Source organism: Meleagris gallopavo, chromosome 8, assembly GCF_000146605.3.
Source record: "Meleagris gallopavo isolate NT-WF06-2002-E0010 breed Aviagen turkey brand Nicholas breeding stock chromosome 8, Turkey_5.1, whole genome shotgun sequence".
Taxonomy (NCBI): Eukaryota; Metazoa; Chordata; class Aves; order Galliformes; family Phasianidae; genus Meleagris; species Meleagris gallopavo.
In genome coordinates, this window is record NC_015018.2 from 33,795,401 (window position 1) to 33,800,620 (window position 5,220).

General features: G+C 53.0%; 1 long non-coding RNA gene across 1 annotated transcript; it reads left to right on the forward strand.

The window, feature by feature from the left end:
- The first annotated feature begins 6 nt into the window (after window positions 1–6).
- Window positions 7–5,220, forward strand: LOC109368911. The gene is made up of 2 exons (XR_002117408.1): window positions 7–378; window positions 1,135–5,220. It is a non-coding gene; the product is annotated as an uncharacterized LOC109368911 (long non-coding RNA).

Below are 5,220 nucleotides of genomic sequence, written 5' to 3' on the forward strand. Positions count from 1 at the left end.
GCAGCGCCCTCTGCCGGCGGAGCAGCGCCGTGTGGCGGAGGTGAGCGATTCCTCCGCAGAGCCGCGGCGCGCGGTGCGTGACTCAGCGCTGCTCTCGGAGGTGCGGCGGCCCGCGCAGGCGCTGGCCTCAAGAAGCTCTGTGGCTGTCGGCAGTAACCGACCTGTGGCTCTCTAGAGGAATTGGGACTGACTGTTCTTCGGTGAGAAACCTGCCAGAAAGACGAACTTAAACTGAGGTGATGCGCGTTTTTAACAAGCGATCTCCTCCCTCTGGCAGTGCTCAGTGTGCAACCGTCTGCGTTGCATGGGAAAATCGCGCAGGGACTCCCGGAAGGAGCAGCTCGGTGCACAAAGCACTGCAGCGATGCCCTGCGCCGGGTGAGTGCAAACACGGCTCGCAGTGCTACGTTTTAATGATCCGGGACAAATACTGAAGATGTTTGAAAAGCACGGAACGATGTGTACACAAAGGAAAGCCGTGCTGTTTGGATAGGCACTCCCTGACCTTTGCAGGCACTGCCAGGCCAGCTGGGCTCCCGCAGCCACGGGGGTGCTGGGCCTGCAGCCGGGGCTGGGGCTGCAGGGGGTGGGGATGCTGGCAAGTTTGCCCCGTTACACACGGGTTGTAATTGCTGAGCTGCAAAATGGTGGCGAAATCCAGGCGGGGAATGCAGGGTTTCATTGGGCCTGCAGTGCGTGACCAGGTGAGCGCTCTGTGCGGGGCACGCAGCTCTGAGCAGCGCGTGTGCCGGCTGGGATGGCAGCAGGGCTTCACCACGGCATCACTGAGAGCTGAACGACGCTGCTGAGACTACAAAGAGAGTTTGCAAAATGAGGAAATGGCTGATACAATGGAGCACGCTGCTGTAAAGCGAGACAAAACATTTTATTTCTGGAGTTTGAATGATGTCAGTGTATTTACTCAGAAGGAGGTGAGATCAAGCTGCTGTGACCCAAGGAAAATGAGGAAAAGTTCACTTTCTTTTCTTGTGCTCTGTGTGTTTACAGAGCTGTGGTACTCCAGGCTCACAAACACCACTGCACCATCCTCCTGGTACCCCAGACATTTACCCAGACTGCTGCTGCCTCTTTAAGAGGCCTTAAATGTTTAAATGTATGCTCTCTGCATTTCAGGACGAGGCCTGCGCTTTGCCCAGCCCCGCTCCAGCACATGCAGGCTCCTGCAGGATTGGGAACTGCGCATCGGTTCATTGCAGTGTTGCAGTGTTGCAATGCCTAAAGCCCTTCAGAAAGCAAAGCTCCTGGCGCCTTTGCTGCCTGTTTGGATACCTCCATTTCCAGCTGCTGGTGACATGTTTCCCGTGGGCTGCTCAGACACCAGCTGCCTCTCGGTGTGAGGAACTCTGTGCAGCTGCTATGTGCCGCCCAGAATGCAGCGAGCCGATGCGACGCTGGGGCACAGCAGCAGAACACTGCTTTCCTCCCCTGTACAGTCAGCTCGAGAATGCTGACGGCAGCAAATGTCCTCCTGCCTAAATACCCAGGAGCTGTTATCAGTGAGGGGCAGAAGGTGAAGCTTTGGGCTCTGGCATCATCCCAAGTGGTGCCAGCCGCTCTGCCAGCACGGGGCGGCCCTGCAGAGACGTGGCAGCACTCTGTGTTGTGGAGGAAAGGTTGGCCTGAAGAGATCCGTCGGCAGCAACGGCACGTTCATCACTCAGCAGGTTTTAATAACTGTAGTCACTATTGGCACGTCGTGCTGAAGACCAAAGCTAATGAATCTCCATTCACACCCGGGGCATGAAGTGCTCCAGACCCAAGCACTGTGTGGGGATGCAGGGGCTGCCGACCTCTGCTCTGCTTTCCTTCCACTGCTTTCCCCAAAGCACGGAGTGGCGGTGAGCGGCGTCAGTAAAATGCTGACACTGGAAGCGGTGTCTGCAGCTCTGCCTGCTGCTCAGTGCGTTTGCCGTGCAAAACTCCACCGAAGCTTCTGGAGGCTGCATGCAGTCCAGAGCAGTTTCTGGAACCAGAGGCAAAGCTGTATTTCGTGCTGCCGTGTCTTCAGCCACCAGTATTTGCTCAGGTCTGTGAAGCAGGAGCAGCAGCACCTCTCTCAGGGGACCTCCTTGTTTTCCTCTCCATGCATGAGTCTGGCAGCCACAGGGCAGCACAGAGAATTAAAAATGGGCTCCTGCAGGAGGATGAGAGGCTGGGAGCCTGCTAATTATAGCTCTGTCCAGAAACCCACCTGCAGCCTAAAGGCAGATCACACTGTGTGCCTGAGGACAGGCACCTCGTGCTGTCAGTGGGACTCCCACTGGGTTTTCAGGAGCTCTGCAGCCCCGTGTGCAGCACTGCTGAGCCCGGCTGCCATCCTGGATGAGCATTTTTTTCCAGACTTAACTCTTCTTTATTGTGTGTAAACTAAAGTCCATTTCCACCCTCTCCAGTGGCCCTGCAGCTGGCAGCATTACCTCAGATACCTCCAGAACGTCGTCTTTGGAAGCTGGTGTTAAGTGATGTTGGAAACATCTCCTCTGCAGGAGCAGCATTTTCGTCCTTCATTGTGCAGCACACTGTGAGGCTTTGTGAGCCCATGCAGGCACAGGTGAATGGGATCCCTGTTATACCATAAATAATGCAAAAGTTGTAACTGGCCCATGATATGAGCATGCTGCACCACGCTGCTCAGGAAGGTCTGCCAGGAACGTCTGCTTAAGCAGAGCTGTGATTTGTTGAAACAACACTGCCCATCAGAGACCAATATAGCAGGTTAACTGTAGCAGGAAGACTGGGATTCTGGCTGGCTGTGGAGCATGAACAGCCTGCCCACAGGTGGAAGCAGCCAGCATGTTCCTCAATGCTTCTGCCAAACTAAATGAGCAGCAGTGGTGAGAAACATGATCTCCTCGAGGGAGGAAGCAGGAGATGTGCTTCCATTGCTCAGCAGATTTGAAAGAGCAGCAGAGATCAATGCTGGCTCGTCTGTCACAGTGTACATCATTGCTTGCCCGTGTTTCAAGGACCTGGAGCTTTTTTGAGAGCTCTGCATATGATGAAAGTTTTCCCCATAGAAACAGCTCAATCTCACATGAAACTATCCAGCATTATCACGTTGGGCTTGGGACTCACAGAACCCGAGTTCAAGCGTTTTGCCAACAACCCCCTCTGCAGTTTTAGGTTGCTCACTTATGCTGTTACCTGCTGCTCACCTATGGAGTTGCAGAAGGTGTTCCCCAGCCCTGCACCCTGCCTCTAGCAGCAGGGAGGGCTGCTGCGTGCAGTGGCTGTGAGCTGGGGGGTCGGGATGCATTCACAGTGCACTTCTGTAGCACGGTGCCAAAGCCCAACATCTGCTTCCCAGTGATTTTTTCCATTCGCAACCATGTTATTTCTCATCTGTGATTGCAGAGCTCGGGTGTTTACCAGCACCACGTGCTCAAAGACATGGACCTACATTTTTTAGATTCTTTCTGTGAAATACAACCCTGTTTCCAGACAGGATGCAGTGTTGGCAGAAGTGCAGATTTCTCACATGAGGAACAGAGCCTGCAGGTCTCAGGGCCGCTGTGCCGCACTGTGGATCCGAAGCACCACACACCAGGAGAGCTTTGCGTGCTGCTGGGGAACTGGGACCCACAGAGCCCATGGATAACCTGATCCCAAGTCAGGTAATGCTTCTTGGGGCAACACTTCCACAGCTGTGATGAGATATATATACGGCTTCATATATATAGCACTGTAAGGTTCCACTGTCATTTACTGGTAAGTGCAAATAAATCTGTTTCTTTGGCTGCAGGAGCACACAGGGCAGCTGGAGAGGCTGTAAAATAACTCCTGTGCAGCCAGATCCCATTCAGTGAATTCTCACAGCCCACACAGAGCTGTTTCCCAGTGACTTCTGTGCAGCCACAGGCAGCCAACAAGTTGCTGCACACCACTGCACACTGCTACACACTGCTGCTCACTGCTGCACACTACAGCACGATGCTGCACACTGCTGCATGCCTCTGCTACACTGCTACACAGCACCGCACGCTGCTGCACACCGCCGCGTGGCTTCTGAACCAGGAACCAGCTGTGGAGCTCACATCACTGCTGCAAAGCCATGCTGGGCCATGTTGTGCAGGACTGAGCCCCACAGACCTCGTTTCACTGACTCACATGGTAACATGGTAACGTTTTTCTCTTTAACATTTCCAGTAACATTGCAACACATTTCACAGAATGCTATTTAAGGTCATGCCCTTGGCAGTTTGGTACTAAAACCTCACAACTGTAATTTTCCACTACTCAGAGCAAAGCGATTTGGGAAAGGCTGTGATGCAGGCAGGGAAAGGGTTGGGAGCACGCAGGTGCTTCCATGGGGGAAATGCCCTTCCAAGCACACGGGAAGCACTCGGTGCCGGGCAGAACATGCTGGTACCTGAGCAGGGCACTGCCAGTGCACAAAGAAAACTGGGGGAATGCTTCTATGTTGGGATGTAACTCTGAACGGAAAAGGTCTTCCAGAAGTTGGCTCCAGGCCCTCATGCTTCTTCAGGTGCCGTAATACAATGAGGTTCCCAGGCAGAGTGCTAACAACTGAACGCCGGCAGGGCGCAGTTCCAGCAGGGCTGTTGGGACCATTCCCCACTGAGCCACAGCCCCCGGCTGCTGCAGGGGATCCGTTCCTGGGAGGCACTGTTGGCACACGCAGCACACGGCCCTGCTGGCCCTGCTCCTCTCACTGCAGCCCCCATCGCCAGGCAAACTGCTCCATCCACTCTGGGCTTTAACCTCTGTCATCATATCAACCTGATTTTCTGCTAAAAGGAAAATGAAATGTGTCTTTCTGGCTCCACTTTGCAAAAGACAAAGAACTAAGAGTATGTGTGACATGACAAAACCTCCATCTAACCTTCTCCTTGGGCATTATTAATAGTAAATGCATATTGGGTGGTTTCGCAACGACCTTGAGAGCAAGTGACACATCTCATCTACCAGGGCGCAGTTCTCCAGGCATTTTGGAAAAGGAAATCCTTATTTTTATTAACTTATGGGAGAAAAAGAAAAGCACTATCTTGTGCATGCAGTTTTTTCCAATGTCCCAAAACGCCCAACACAGAGATGCCCGCTGGTTTTGGTGGCTTACCTGCAAGCACTGTATTTACTGTGAGCAAATGAAGAAGAAATAAAATTCAACTTCGACCTCCTTTCAATTTGCAAGTTATGAAAAATGCTTCTAGAAGGGAGCTAATAAACGTGATGGATGTG